The sequence below is a fragment of the Lissotriton vulgaris genome, chromosome 4_1 (genome assembly GCF_964263255.1).
Source record: "Lissotriton vulgaris chromosome 4_1, aLisVul1.2, whole genome shotgun sequence".
In the NCBI taxonomy this organism is placed as follows: domain Eukaryota; kingdom Metazoa; phylum Chordata; class Amphibia; order Caudata; family Salamandridae; genus Lissotriton; species Lissotriton vulgaris.
In genome coordinates this window covers 108,924,175-108,941,196 of record NC_141691.1, presented here as the reverse complement: position 1 = coordinate 108,941,196, position 17,022 = coordinate 108,924,175, and positions in this window count along the sequence as shown.

Below are 17,022 nucleotides of genomic sequence, written 5' to 3'. Positions count from 1 at the left end.
GCACCAGTGTCTTTGCCATGTTGAAAACCCCCTTCTTAAATATTATCTAGGTCACCCCTAAATTGTTCCTAGGAAGCCCACACGGATTACATAGAAAATGGGGGTAAAGTTGCATTTTCTGTCAACAGAAATAGTTATGACTAAAATCCTTTTTGAGTTTAAACATGGGGAAATGCTACAGTGGTCTCAAAGTTTGTTTATAGTGTTCCTTACAGAGCAGGAAGATCCTTGACTTGAAGCTAGGGTGACCTCCTGCAGAAGCCACTGTGCCATACTGTGCTGAGACCACAATAGACTAGAGAGTATCTTATAGGAAAAACACTAATGGAGGAAAAAAATAGAAAGAAGAAAAAACTCCCCGGGAATCGCCCAAAACAATACCACACTGGAAGATGGAGGAATACAGAGACCACAGCAAAGCTAGGCACGTCACAGGAGCAAACAAAAGGAAAAGCAGGCAGATGTGAAAAATAGCAAATATTGAATCACAGAATCCCTTTGGTTTTCTGTGATTACCAGAGAGGAAACCCATTTCTAACACTCGCATAGGGGAGTATACTTCACCTTCATAGGGAAAGTTGCAAGGCCCTCCAGATGAAAGAAGACTGCGGACATTGAGGTTTAAGGACTCTTGGAAAGTCTGTAGATAAATGAGAAAAGAAGTGCTTAAAAAGGAGGCGGGAAGTTTGTGAGAAAGAAACCATGATTAGATTATGAAAGCCTGACATCTCACCACCACCTTCTCTGAATATTCCTGGACGTGAGAAGAAAACTTTCTGAAGGAAAAAAATCTGTGTCCGACTGCTGGAATAATTGTACACAAGGACACCTGCGGCCTCCCATGGACTGGAACTGCTCTTCATAGGTCAAGGCAGTGCCCCTTGTTTGCTACAACTAGGGACACAAAAGGAGAAGGACCCCTGACTCAAGGAGGGCCCAGCTGACCACAGAGGACTGGGCCCTGCAGGTGCCCTCACTAGGGACAGACCTCGTACCTAGAAGCCTCCATTGAGCACCTGGGGACTGCAGAGGAATATTTTTTCCAGAAGTTGGCGAAAAGTGTGACTTAGTCAGGTCTGCCTCTGGAGGTTTGGGACAAGGTGTAGAGCTATCCTACTTTGGACAGAAATGCAAGCTTATCATGTTTAAAGGGGTTTTGCCATGCTGAAAACTGATTCTGATGAAATTTGCAGTAAAGGTATCTCTCCCAGTGGAGATACAGCTTCCTGACTTGTGCCGCAGTTGATGGAGTCCAAATGTCAAAGCTTGAACAGGAGGAGATGACAAATCTACGCCATATGTGAAGTAACCTCTGAGGTTGCAGAATACAGCTTTCTCACAATTGGAGCTTCTGATGACAATATGTATTGGCTTCCGGATGAGCCCAATGACAAAATATCAGAGTTACAGGGACCCTTGCGAGCTTCAGCTTCCTTCCCTACCCCAAAAGAGGGCGGTGAGCTCCAAAAGTTTGGTTAATCTCCATAGTGAAACAATAAGTGGTATGTCCTGCTTATCCTACCTTACCCTAGCTCAATGATCATTGGCCTAAAATAGTGCCTACACCCTCTATCAACTGCAAGCTGAAAGTGGTGTTTTGTGTTTTCTTGTGCTTTCATTTATGACCTTAATGTTTATATACTGGTTACAGATATTGATAATAAATTAGAAAATACATGCCAAAATTACATTATAAATTACAAAAAATATGATAAACACGTAAACATAATCCTTAATTTAAATATATATTTAATATTAATTATATTAAAGAATAAATCACTACTGATATGTATTTATTAATGATGTTATAAAGATATCAAACTATTTAACATTTATTTGACGATTAAAATAATGTACATATAGTTAATCATTTAAAAACACACAGAGTACATATTTTAAAAAAGAGAATATTTTTAAAATAGATCATTTAATTTAAATTTTCTAAGAATATCTTAAAAAATTCCAGGATAAAAATAATAATTAAAACAAATAACAAATGAAAAACAATTCAAATGCCCTAGTTCAATTAACATCCTACAAAACTGGGGGAAGTACAGTGCCTGAGCTGGTGGTTGCTTGTGGGTAGCAACAGCACTTATTTTTGCGGGCCAGCACTTATTTTCCCTTTTCAGCCATTTTACGAGAGCAAGAGAGGGAAAAACACAAAGAGCAGGAAGGTGGAGAAAGACAAAGATGGCAAACAGTCACAAGCAGAAAGCAGGAACCTGAGAGAGTGAGAAAAAGGAGAAGGGAAACTCTGGTAGTGGATAAAAGCTGGCCTTAGTATTTTGTGCACTTGAGTTTAATTTTATCAACCACTGGCTTCTGAGCAGTGCTTCGGCACCGGCACTTTTCGCTTCATAAATTAAGCACTGGAAAATGCTTAAATTAGGGTGTTAAAATTCACTAGTATAAGTCTATTCAGAGAATCAGATTTACTGTTCTAACTCCATGTCTAACAAACAGTGGTGAACGTGCATACATTTGAGGGGGAGGTCATATTTCATATTCCAAATCCAGTCTATATATAAGTGCAGAAAGAGTGTACATTGAGAATGTCTGATTTATTATTCTAATTCCAGTCTAAAAGATTAAGGTCAGACTGAATTCCTTAAAAATCAGCAGAGCTGACAGTGAAATGATTTTTGATTGACTGTTCATGGACATGAATACTTAGGGCAGAGTATCAATGAAGTTGCAAGCTCATTCCTGACATGGCAGCGCCTGGCAAAAGCTATTATTTTCTACATCATATTAGAAAAATAAAATTTGTATTAACAAATCACTACCTCTCTTCATGGTATTAACACATCTCCCTCAAGGTAATCTACAAGTATATTTTGTTTTCAATGCTTCCCAAAACAAACGTATTACTGTAGGAATACCACAATATCATGAAGGTATATATATCTTTCAAAGTGTATAACAATGATTACATTGTGTATTTAATAAACAAATACACAATGTAAAACAAATAAAACAAATGAACGTTGTGTAAAGTTAACACATGTTTCAACAGAAGCCTGAACACAAATAAATGAACATTTACAACAGAAAATTGGAGTAAAGATTTACTTTTAACATAAACAGCTGGATTTTTCGAGCAATATTCCAGTGCCTTGGGGACAGTCCTATGAATCATAGCACTGCTACCTACCAGTTACATTGTGTATTTACCCAACTTTTGAATTGTTTATTCCACCCTATGCGAAGTTACCTGTGGTTATACGCATTTGCCCACTGGGGATGAATTGTACCTGATCATGAACAGTATTATTATGCTGTTGCTCTATGCTAGGTCTCAAGCATCTCTTTAGCTTCTTCTACCACTGCTAAGAGGGTAGTCTCCATGGCATGGCATGGGTGGAAACTGGTATGGGTGGGATGTAGTATATCATGTCTTACTAGGATGTCAGTTAAAGAAACAGCAATGTGCTTCTCTAGAAACATGGGTATACCCATGAGTGAGGGAGATAGGCCCATCATTTTCGAGATCATGGTGGTCTGAATTAGCTTTTTTAACAGTGCTTTCACCAGTGCATGTTTCCATGTCAATGGGGCAACTCCTGAATCAATGAGATGTTTTAATAATTCTAACAGGGTAGGAAGGATCTGGTCCGTGGCCTTTGCTAAAATATGGGGAGGGGCCGGATCAGCAGGGGAGCCTGATTTAACTTTGTTTAGGATATCCAAAAGAGTATCTAACCTTAAGATGGGGAACTCAGTAAGTGTATAGGGCGTGATCCTTAACGGTTCCTTTACAATAAAGGATCCCTTGGGTGGTTGGAGCCCTTTATATATGTCCTAAATTTTCTTCTGGAAATAGCCAGCAAGGTCATTGCAGAGGTTTGGGAGTGAGACTCTTTGATGGGGGCAGTAAAAGAGTCTTCACGATATGAAAGATTTCCCGGGAAGGGTTTGAGGCCAGCTTAAATTGCTTCTCATAATATACTGTTTGAGCTTTTTTAATTTCTGATTGATAGAGCCTAGTCATTTCCTGGTATTTATGTTTGCTAATGTCGCTTTAGTTTTATCTCCCGATCCTTTCTGGTTTGTTTGCCTTATTATTTTAGTTTACAAGTTGCGGGATATACCAAGGTGCAGATTTGTCTTTATTGTACAAATTTTGCTAGGAATGACTTGGTCAAGAGAGCTTGTGATCCATTGGGGGACCTTTTCATTAGCTGTGGATGGGTCTGGACCCAGGGTGGGTCTAGTGTCAGTAAGAACCTGTTTCCAAACTTCTATATGGAGTTTGGACTAGTGGCAGACTTTGGGATTTGTTAGTTCAGGACATAGGAACAGATCGGTTTTTCCAGCGTAAAAGAGGTCATAAAAGTATCTGACAAAATTCTGGGAGGGGGGTTGCCAACTTTTGACAAATTATCATTTGATAAAATAAAGACTAAAAGGTACCCTTTCCCATGGGTGTGGCCAGTCACCTTTTGAGTGTGTTTGTTAGCCAGAAGTTCTTGAAGGAGACCGGATGCATGAGCACCAACTGGCTCCTCCAAATGAATGCTAAAATCTCCTAATACGGAGAAGTTGGCTTTAGTGTTTGCCAACGATGCTACTACTTCAGGGAGAGTCTAATGAAATTTACCACAGGGTGCAGGTGGGGCGGTATGGTAAGATCCCTGAGAAAGTAGTGGTAGGGGAGAAGGAGATAGAGAAGGATGTGCTTTTGCAGTCTGGGACTACTAAAGGTTCTATGAGGCAGCTAAATTCCTCTTTAAGAATAACTGCGATCCCTACATCTATTCCTCTGCTCCCAGTCTTTACGACAGTTATAATATCCTGAGGGTAGCGCTTGCACCACATCAGGCCCTGATTTAGAATGGAACCAGGTCTCTGTCAAAAATACTGCATTTGGATTTTCCTCCTTTAAAAAGGACAGGATTGCAAACTTATTGTATGGCAGCGATCTACAGTCAATCATAAATAACTGTAGGCTTGCTTTTACATTTGTATAGGACTCAAGTTCTAAAGTATTAAGCCAAGGAAGGGTTGACAAAAACAAACTACATGTGGTATCAGCTTTAATATGATTCATGGAATGTGGGCAGCTATCTTTGGGGGTTCCCAGTAAGGCTAAGAGCTGCAAGCGAGAGTAAACTATTGAGCTTTCTTGTTTGGCGCCAGGGTCCCTGGCCCCTGGGCCTGTTCGGTTGCAGACAGGTACAGACTGGCTTACGTTTAGTGCGCAATGCCCCAGTAGAACACCTGCTGCGCCAGTCAGTGCCCCGGTCGTCATTTCATGGGCCGGCCCCGGTGAAGCTGGAGCGCTGAGGAAAATGGAGTCTATCGGCATTCAGTTGTCCCTGCACTCAACCCACCTCTTTAAAGTGCCACTTGCACTCTAAAACTAAGAAATTCAAAATGTTAAAATGTTAAAGACCTATTCTCGCTGTCTAGTTCATGCCCATATCCCTGGGTTGAACTGATGGAGCTAGCACAAGCTTTCCATGCATTATGATTTGCTGTGGCAATGTGAGTACTAGAAGAAGATGTCTTCACGGTTCTGTTTCTCATTTACATACTTTTGGGGTGGCCGTTTGAAGATAGTTTTAGATTTACTTTTTTTAACTCCATGCAATGATATTTTGGGATGTAACTCTTTTTATTAAACAATAGCTCAGGACATTTTTACACTAATAATACAAGGAACAGACATATTTCAATACTGTTCTTTCTTACTTCTCAGTTATGCCCTCATTTCAAGTAGCGCACAGAGCTCAGGACCCCCCTGGTCTACATTTAGGTAAAATCCTAATTCTTCTTTTCCCCTCTCTTCTACAGTATCCCCTGTACTCACTCCAACTACCCAAAACTTTACTCCATTTTTGTGGACATCCTCTGGCTTCATAGATTACCTTCTCTGGCCCTGAACACCAGTCTAAGTCACTTTCCCATTCCCGAAGGTCCGGTATCTGGCTCACTCCCCATTTTTTGGCTACCTTCCTTTTGGCCACCATTGCTGCCACTTTCAGTCATATTAATGTGTATTTGGGCCATTTTTCTTCTCCCGTAACACATAGTATTAGCCATCTCGGTTCTTTTGGGATGTCCAATATAGTGACTTTGGTCATAACTCTCGCCACCTCCCTCCAGAAGACTTGGATATATTTATATTCCCATATGATGTGAAAGAAGGAACCAGTTTCACCACATCTCCTTGCACAATATCTGAAAACATCACGCCCCATTCTGTGTAGCAGTGGTCTGGATGCATATGACCTATGGAGTATACATAGCTGGACTAGATGGAATCAGGCCCTTATAGCTACATTGCATGGGCTCTGCACTGCCTCCGCGCAGTCCTCATCCTACAGAAGTCCCGTCTCTACCTCCCACGCTGCCCTCAGCTGGTCGACCGGCTTAGGCGAATTATACATTATTTTCTTGTATGTTAATGAAGTGACCTGTGTAACCATTGGGTCCAATTTTCTAATGACGAGTAGTTAGGGAGAGTTTCCCCCTCTCTTGATATTGGTGAATGGCATGCCTTAGTTGCATGTATCGGTATCTTTCTGTATCTGTCATTTGAAACTCACTTTTTAGGTCCTCAAAGGAGAGCTGTTCCTGTCCCCTACATATATCTTCCAGTCTTCCAATTCTCAGCATTTTCCATTTTGTAAAGAATCCCTTTAGGGCTCCCACTTCTGCCGACTGGTCACTGTCCCAGAGTGGAGTTCTCCCCGTCAATTTCCCTGCCCAACCTATGTGTTTTAACACGTCTTTCCAAGCTCGCACTCCCGTCTGAGTATGTGGCGGGAGTTGTTTTTCCTTACTTCTGCTGTATAGTGCTGTCAGGTATCCCCTTTCACCCATAGCCCAGTGATCTGCCCTGAAGGCTGGGTCCTCACGGTCAGCGAATGCCCAGTCATTTACTACTATCGACTATGCGGCCCAGTAGTACTTGTGTAGGTCAGGGACTGCAAGTCCTCCCTCGTATACTCCCCTCTGGAGCTTACAGAGAGCAATTCTAGAGCTACCTCTATCCCTTAAGAGTTTTCACAGTTCACTATTTACATCTTAAAACATCTTCCTGGTATTTTGTATGGGGTATTCTGTAATACAAGTAGCAAACTGGGTAGTTACATCATTTGAAAAATGACCACCCTGCCCATCAAGGAAACCGGAAGTTTATTCCAATGCTAAGCATCGTTCCCCAGACGCTGTATTTGGGGATATAGATTATCTGTTAGGAAGTCCTCTTTCTTTGTGGATATCTGGATACCCAGGTATGTGAACCTTGTCTTGACTACCAACTTAGTGGAACTCATCAGTCTCTGAGGTAATGTCCCTGTCAATGGGAAAATTAGAGATTTATTCAAGTTTACTGTGTACCTCGAGTGGGTACCAAACAAGTGGAATATCTGGAGCACCCTGTGCACTGATCTATAAGGTTTGCTCAAATACAGGAGTATATCATCTGCATACAATATTCTATCTTCCCAGGTGCCCCCTCCATGTATACCCTGTATTATTGGGTCGTTGCAGACCCATGTGGCTAATGGTTCCAATGCCAGGGCAAAGATCATCGGCGAGAGCAGGCAGCCCAGTCGCATGCACTTTCCAAGTGGAAATGAACTAGAAACTTCTCCATTGACCTTCATCCTTGCCTGAGGATCTTGGTATAGGAGTTTTACCCACGCCATGAAGTTTGGACCAAAGCCCTGTCTATCCAGTGCGAATATGAATTGCCATTCTATGCTATTGAATGCCATTTGGGCATCCAAGGTGAGTAGCGCTGCCTCTTCTGTTCATACCGTTTTTGTCCGGTGTAGCACCTCATATAGCATTCGAAGGTTGAGCTGTGTGCCCCCATGTGGCATAAACCCAGATTGATCTGAGTGTACTAGTGTGGATTTGACTGTCCGTAATCTGGTTGCTAGTACCTTTGCGAGCACCTTTGCCTCAACATATCAGCCTGTACGATCCACACCCAACTGGCGATTTACCCTTTTTGGGGACCACCACTATTGTGGCAATAAGTTGGTCCTGGGGAAGTCCCCCATTTTCTCTTGACTCTAGGTACATAGTTAGGAGATGGTGAGCAACCATATTTGCTACACTCTTGTAGAGCTCTACTGGGAGCCCGTTTGGACAGGCTGCCTTTCCTGATTGTAAGTCCCCTATGGTGACTGCTATCTTCTCCACCGTAATATCCTGCTCTAGTGCCTGTCTGTCTTCTGCCTCTAGGACTGGGTGATTCATTCTCTGTAGCAATTCAATACGGTCCTCCACCGTTCCCTTCGTTGAGGACGTATAAAGTTCTTCATAATATTTCCCAAATGCTTCTGCCATTTCTTTGCATGTACGATTGATTCCTCCCCCTTGAGTTTGTATTTCCAACATCCAGCTTCTGTCTCTATCCCTTTTCTCCAGCCAGGCAATAATTTTGTTAGCTTTGTCCCACCAGGTCGTGCAATTTCCTTTGAGTGGCTAGAGCCTGTGTTTTCACCTTTTGCTCCCCAAGGTCTTTTAACTCCTGTCATTTAAGACTGAGTCTTTTCATCACAGACTCATTGTCCGTAGCGTTCTCCCATGTTTCTCTCTCTGGTCTACTTATCTCTGTTTCAAGTTCTTCTAATTCCCTACTCTGCTCTTTTTTCCGAATGCTCATTTGCACCTGAGTATACCCTTTAATTATGGTCTTGTAGGCCTCCCACAGCGTGGCAGTCGATTCCACTGATCCCTCTTCTTCCTGGAAGTATTATATTGTGCTTGCTTGTACTTTTTGCACAAATTGCTTGTTTCGGAAATGCCATGAAGCTATTCTCTGGGGAAGTATGGAGTGTCTTATTGGCCCCTACAGCAGTACTTCGACCAGTAAATGGTCAAAAATACCTTGCGCTTTATGTGCAGCTTCCCTGAACTGTCCCGATTGTGTTTGAAAATCTGAAAATATAATCTAATCTGGAGTGGCTTTTGTGTGCAGCAGAGGTATGTGTGTATTGTCGACACATTGGCTTGTGAGCAGGCCACAAGTTGACCATGCCTATCGCTGCTATAAACCCCTCTAATAGTTCTCTGCCGAGTATCCCAGCAGCTCCTTTTATCCTGTCTAGCTGTGGGCCATGACCACGTTCATATCACCCCAAAGATGAGCGTGCCTAAGGGCATCTCGAGTATAATGCTTCCTAGTGCCGCCAGGGTGTCATCATGTAAACTTGGTGGAATGTACACTGAGTAAATGTTCAGAGTTTTCCCCTCGCAAGTGCCAGTGAGTGCTGCGTACCTTCCTAGTTTATCATGCCAACACCTATTCACTGTCACCAGAACAGAGGTCTTAATTAGTATCCCTGCACCCATAGAGCATGTGCTTGAAATTTGTATCCATATCTATCCATTGCCTTGTAGTAATTACCCTATAAGTGGGTTTCCTGGAGGAGCACCACATCCAGACTGTGCCTCTGAAGTTCCTGGAGTGCCCGTGTTCCCTTTACCTTACTTCCCAACCCGTTGCCGTTCCACGTCAATAGCCTGAGAGACATCTGGGATAGATGGTCATATATTGGTGGAGGAGGACCGTCAGTCCGCTGGCTTCACCAATGTGTGATTCCAGCTCCTCATCTCATTGTGCGTCACCCTGTGGGATCAATTAGTATACCTGAGTGCCTCTATTGGTATGCCCTCATGTGTTTCCAAGGTTAATGTCACTGAGCCTGTAACTAACTACTTTAATAAAAAAACTTGCTAACTTGTGGAATCCCAACCCTTGAATATGCACCCCCTCCCTGCTTCCCTGCTAGACAGGTCTATAACTACCCGCCCCCCCCAACTTGCAGAAAGCCTGTCGCCCCATAAAACTTGCCTCTCGCTAGGGTAGGCTGGAGACTCTTGTTGGCCTTGCTCTCTAACATGTTTCTAGCCCATCGGAACTTACTATATTTTATTTCATTGCAGTGTCCAGGGTTTAAAGTCTTGATATGCTCATCCCCTTAGACTGCAGTTCACCCCCCTACCTCCCACTCACCAGATCCTCAGTAACCAAAGCAATGCAGCGGGGTCCGCTGCGTATATGGCATCACTTCTGGGGGGTCCAGTTCTCAGCTTCATCATACATCTCTATCCTCCACCATACGAGCTCCTCCATACTATGGATTTTCCGCTGGACCATCCCTTTTGAGGACTTCTGTTTCACCACTCACCACCCCTCTAGCCACTCCCAGGCCTCCTCTGGTGTAGAAAAGTGCCAGGATTTCCCTTCTGCCATTACTCGCAGCCTAGCCTGGTAGAACATCATGTACTGGATGTTTTTTGATCGCAACTCTCTCTTTACTGCCTCGAAACTTTGTTGCAACTTTTGAACCTGGAGGGTAAAGTCGGGAAAAAAACGATCATTGCATTTTCAAATTTGCGGTCGCCTTGAGATCTTGCCACTTGTATTACCGCATCTCTATCCCTATAGTTAAGGATAATTGTTCGTGGGGGAGCCTTGGTATCGGCTCAGTGTTCCCACTCAATGGTAAAAATGTTTGACATCCATTTGAGTCGTAGGTGCTTTAGGATAAGTTCTTCCACAAAGAGCTCATCACTGGGCCCTTCCATTCCCTCCACTCATAGGTTATTCTGGTGCACTCTCCACTCCTGGTCTTTGAGTTTTGCCACCAAGACATCTCGTTGTTGCTTGAGATGCTGCACTTGTTCCTCTAGATTTTGTGTAGCATCCTGGAGCTGGGTGATATTTCCTTCTGCGTTTGTTACTTTTTCTGATATTTTCCAGAGCTTTACTTCCACTGTGATGGTATCTATTTTAGGTTCAAGAAAACCTTCGCTAGCAGCCATGATTGCTGCTAGTGAAGGTTCTACTGCTCCTGTTTCTACCATTGGAGCTTACGAATCTGATGTTTGGGGTTTCGTAACCGCATTTGGCCATTTTATTTGTTTGTATTTTAGATGGGCCTTTTGGTTTCACCATTTCTGGGGTGATTGCTCTTGATGGGGTGCTGGAGGACACTCCCACAATGTGGTGGTTTCTGCTCCTCCTTGTGAGGCTATCCCGGTCCAGGGACTTTACGACTTCTTTATAGGTTTGATACTCAGCCCTCCACTCTGCTTCGCTTAGCGGGGGAGCTGTTGTGGCCCAGCCCTAGGATGCCCACACTTTAGATTGTTTCTCACGCCTCCGCCGGCAGGAGCATCAAGGCCCAGTTGTAATGACTGTATAGTGGCTGTATGTGGTTACGATCGCCAGACCGCCCTTAGATTTCTCCAGTCCCTAACGGCGTACTCCCTCAGGGTGTTCCTACTTTTCTTTCGGACCTCTTCACCTCATTGATGGATCCCAATTTCCTAATTGCTTGCCTCGCACAGATCCTTATTTCTATCTTCGGTCTGAGTGCTGCCAGATTGCCACCGCTTCCTCCTGTTTGCTCTGACGCGTTTCGGCCTGCAAGTCTGAAGCCTGTCGCTGGCCGGCCACTCCGGCCACTCCGGCCGCTTCTGCCCAGTCTCTATAATTGCCACCACTGGTTTCCCTAATGTGCAGCCGGGCATCCAACTCCCAGGAACGGGCCCTGCACGACTCTCCCAGCCCTATTAATTCTCGGAGTACCTACGGCCACGCTCCTCTCGCTTCTGTAGGCGGCCTACTCTGGGTCTGCCGCTTCTGAAATGCCCAGGCTGCTTCCGATTCACTGCAGCCCTGCTTCTCCACCTACTGTGTTGCTCGGCCATCCCAGCCCACTCTTCAACTGGTGAACGGTAATGGCGCCTCTATCCCAATCTCTCGTTAAAGAAGGGTGGGGGGAGATGTGATAAGGCTTTGCCAAACCTTCTTTGGAATGTATTTTTAGGTCATGGTATATCTACAGCTTGATAATTTGACTCTAATGTTGGTGATACTATACCACCCAATATTTTTCTTCCTCTAAAAATAACCCGGCTAGCATGTTGAACCAGGAGCAAATGGGTGCAGCTCCTTGAGGAGAAAGTGCGAAACACAAATTGGGTCCTGCCCTTGATGTGGCCGCCCTCTGGATAGGACCCACCCATTTGCCTACAACTAATATACCACTCAATATAGCTGGAAGTTAGGGGTGAATCTTAAGCCCCCTTTTAAAACAAAATAATGTATTGGGCAGAGAACAATCTACTAAGAGGTATGTGCATTTAACACATGTTTTTGCCTCAAACCTTTGCAAACCTCGTGAAGTTTGTGAAATAATATAAAACAAATATTGTGATACAATTAAGACCGAAAATAGGCTTTTAAGTTACCTCTTCTTAGCAGAATAATTCTCTCGGGAAAAAAAAGTCGTTTCGTGTAGATAAATATTTAGGGAGTAAACGTGAAAGCAAAATTGTTTATTTTAGTTAAAGCCTTGCCCATCAATGTTCCTACCCAAATATACTCTGGAATGTGTTGACCAAGCTTTTTAGGCAAGCTCGCGAGGCCAGTATTGAGCTGTTTTAGCGCCGGTTCCTTTCCTGCACTCGTCTGCTGTAACTCAGAATTCCCGTTTTATCTATATGTAGGACCGACACTCTCGCAAGGTGAGTGAGGCAAAGCTGCAGCACTAGTACTCTCGCTCCTGGTGGTATGGAAAAAAAAAATGTAAATGATTTTAAATGGATGAGGAGCAGTCACTATGCAAAATGTTATTTTGCAAAGGCGCTAAAAACCTTTGGCCCGGTCATGTTTGTTTTGCTCTTTAAAGAGAAGAGCATGCTGTGTGGACAAGTATTGAAGAAGAGCTTTCCCCCTCTCTGGAGATCTCTCGTTTCTCTCCTTTTGTGTGTGTGGATCAAGCATACTCCTCTCAGTAACTGCAAGGTTAGATATTTTAACAGAACTCTTTTTTTCCCACCGAGATTTCTCGCAAACACTCGAGGTTGGAGACTCCTATTGAGCTATCAAGGGTCCCTTCCTAACATGGCAGCTCCTCTAAGCCCTGAAGACAGCTCGCTGATTGGGCTGACCTCCCAGAGAAATAGCCTGCCACGCGGCATCTTTTTCCATTTACCCCCGAGCGCCTGTTAATTGCCTGCTGAACGCAGAGAGGCCTGGGGTCACCCTTCCTCTCAAGCACGCGGACAGGAGAGAGCAGGACTTCAATTTGCGACTACCAAGAGTGCTACTTGACCTGATGAGCTGCTCTTCAGTCCTGTTTTTTTCTTCTTTTCAATGGTTTTCATTGTTTTTTTATTTCTATGCAATTAAGCAAAGAAGACATGAACTGCCAACACTTAAAGGAATACATTACATGACATAAACGGAAGTTCTACGATCCCTGTTTCGTAACTATCTTCATTTTTTGGGTGAACCTCCACTTTTACTAATGAATTGATTCATGTTCTTGTTTTATATAGCGCTTTTCATTTCTGGTGGCAGTCGGTGCGTCTTAAAGTTCAAGAAGCAAAATTGTGGATGCGACGGTCAAAATAAACAATAGTGGGGACAGCAGAGCGAAACCATAGGAGCATATCAAAAAGAACAGCAAATACAACATGATAACAATAAAAACAAAAAAATAGAGCAAACCCATATGGGCAAAACATGCAATTCTTCAGACACCAATGCTCCCACAAACTTATGGTTTTACTTTTAGCATAGTTGACTGTGCGAATCATACAGCGATAATTATTAAATATTGCTTCATGGGTCCCAAGGCTCTATTGACTGCATGGGACCACAGCTGGTGGCCAGCAGAACTCAGACCTACACCCACACCGACCGACCATGCACGCACCTTCTTCATCATCCGCGACAGCTAACTTTCCTCCTGCTTCCACGCTCTTTGCATGCTTTGCCCAATCTTCAGGTTGAGGCTGGGGTTGATAAGTGCATTACTCCCTGAGCTAGCACAACCACACCATGTAATACACCCCATTTATTTACTCTGTTTTTTCTATTCATCGACACACTAACTATTCTCCCTTCCGTCCTTTTTGGCAGCCTTCGCTCTTCTACAATTCTTCACTTTTGTTTTCTTTTTCTCATTATGTATTTATATAGGTGCTTTGTATAGCACCGCTACTGTACTTCTGAAATCTAAGGTAATTTGACATTTTCACGGATGGTCCTGTTAGATAATAACGCATTGTTTTCAAATGCGCTTGAAATTCCTCGCCTGCAGCTTGTTTACCCTTTCTGTCTAAGCGCTGAAAAGGACCCTAATCCCATGCTCTCGAGCTTCGACCTGTTGTATTGTTCTCTCTTTATTTCTCAATGTTGTTTATGCAAGATAATAGAATCTGTGTTTAGATCTGAATTCTGGGTATTTTATAAGAGGGAAATGAAAATAACTGGACTGGGAAATGCTGACTACCAAGTGACCCTGAACCACAAACACGTGTTTTTCATTAAATCTATTGTGTTCTTTCAACAAGTTCCTGGAAATACTGCAACAATGCACAGGAGACCCAGGAGGCAGAGTCCACGCAGCTGTGCGTGCCTTCCGTTAAAGCCCACAGTGCAGGGCTGTGCATCATGGGCTTAGTTTGTTGAGGGTCATTGAGCACAGATTCATCCTTGATGAGCAATGAATGCAGCTCTAGCAGAGGGTTAGTCTTGAAGAGTGCTTCTAAGGAGTTCTGCCTCCCCTCATTTGACGAAGAGCATCATTTCTGCAACTGTTGCTGCTCCTATCTGATCCATTGACTCTGTGCCAAAACCAGCTCACTGCACCAGTATGTGCACTGTACCAGGTATGCTGTCCGGCCTTCATTCTGGGTCCTAAGGCAAGAAACGGATCCTGGACACAATACCGGTGGGTGGCAACGTTGTTCTCCACCAACATCCCACTGGAACTAGATACTGCAGCTGGGTCAATAAAACCTTTGGCCTAGACGTACCATGGGTTGTGCGAGGACTTAAGTGGAGCTGTGCACTAGTAAGTAAATTGATGCAGTATATTAGCAAATCATCCCCTTGGTGTACCTGACTCTCGTGTATTACCTAGATTGCTGCAGTATCAGTTGGAGTCCTAACCTCACCCCAAATACTTCTGCCACCCACGTTTGTGCTGTGAGACCTGATTCAGTGATGCTGCCTGTGATTGAAGAGCCTGCACAGGCGGCTCCCCCTACTCTGGACTTTTGGGCAGATTCCCCAAATTATTTTCAAGCATCTCACGCTCCCTGGAATGTTCTTTACTGTAAATCCTTAATTATACAGCCTCTGCTCATACCCATATGAACCAGGACACATCTCGGATCAATATTTTGGACTGCTCCACAAAAGTATTTCTCTCTGGCTACCATATATGTAGTTCTGATGAAGGAGCTTTATGTTTAGTTATACAACACACCGAAACATACATTTGTACATTGGTTTTTCGGCTACTGGCCTTCCAACCACAGTGTACATTGAATGACCTACAACAGGTTTGTTTACTGATTAGTATCATACTGATGTTCATGGCCCTTGCTTTTAAATTAATAAGAAAGTGACTGAGAGTGTGTGTGGATGATAAGAGCCACTTTGATCAGTGTACATTCTTGATATTGTATTGAGTACATACAATAAATGATGAGTGTGTGTTAGAAATTGGGTTACTGATTGACTTAGTTGTGGGCCCAGGTCAACCACAATCCTAGTCAGGGTAAGGCACAAGCAAACCCCAAATTACCCTGTGCTCACCCTCTGGTAACTTGTCACAGAGCAGTCAAGCTTCAATTAGAGGCAATTTGTAAAGTATTTGTGTAACATTTCAAACAGGAAAACTGTGAAACACCACACAAAAAGAATCCCATGCCACGTTAGAAAAATAGATATTGTTTAATAAATCAAACAAGACCAAAATGACGCCAATCAGAAAAACCAGAGATATTGAATTTTAAAGTTTTAGGTGGAAATAGCACCATTAAGCACAAAACGCCTATAAGAGATATCTAGTCACGCCTGAGAGGGACAAAGTCACGGGTAACCATGAAAGAGCATGGACCGCCTACATGGCCTACCCTAGGCGGACATATATGTAGTAAAAATTAAGGTTTGGACCTGGCAAAAGGTTTATTTACATAAGATGGGATAACCTGCACTCCTAACTAAACAACTCTGGTTAACAACTTATTTGTTATTACTATCAATTGTAGCCTGGTGCTGTCCCAAGTTCTGGCCGACCCCTACCAGATGAAAAGTCAAACAAAAAACAACAGAAACTGTTGATCGGGGTGCACTATTCACTGGCCCACTACAGTGCCTTAGAGAAAACGTATCCAATGTACAACAAATGTATCATGCAATTTTTTTTTAACAATTGGTCATACTATATGTCAGCACAAACATCCTTGTAAATGCCCATCATTAAACCGTCGAATGACACCTTATTCATAATTCTTCATATCGTAATTTTAATTCATTTCAGTCCATGAATATTCAATGAAGTTTAAAAGATTCACAAAACGCATTCCATTTGGTTTCAGTATAGTAGAATCCCTGGTATATTGAACACCCAATGCATTTTGGTATGAACCTTCATAAGGGCAATGCTGCAATTCATAAAAACATCAACTTGTAATTACCAATTTAATGTACAACTTATTGTATAATAGTACAGACAGGAAAAGAAAAATAGAAAAAAGGGGGATAGACCAAGTTCAAGTTCAAGTTCGGTCATTTGTATAGCGCACTGCTCACCCAGAGGGTCTCAAGGCACTTGGGGATGTGGTTCATTATTTGTCGAATAGCCAGGTTTTAAGTTCTTTTCTGAAGGAGATGTGGTTTTGAGTGAGGCGGAGGTGAGTGGGGAGTGAGTTCCAGGTCTTGGCGGCAAGGAAGGAGAATGATCTGCCACCCATGGTGGATTTTCGGATGCGCGGGACAGCGGCGAGGGCTTGATTGGACGATCTTAGTTGGCGGGTGGGTTTGTAGAAGGACAGTTGAGTGTTGAGGCATTCGGGTCCTAGATTGTAGAGGGCCTTGTGTGCGTGGGTGAGAAGGCAGAATGTAATTCTTTTGTTGACGGGAAGCCAGTGGAGGTCTTTTAGGTGTCCGGTGATGTGATCTTGGCGGGGGATGTCTAATATGAGTCTTGCTGATGCGTTTTGGATGCGTTGGAGTTTTTTCTG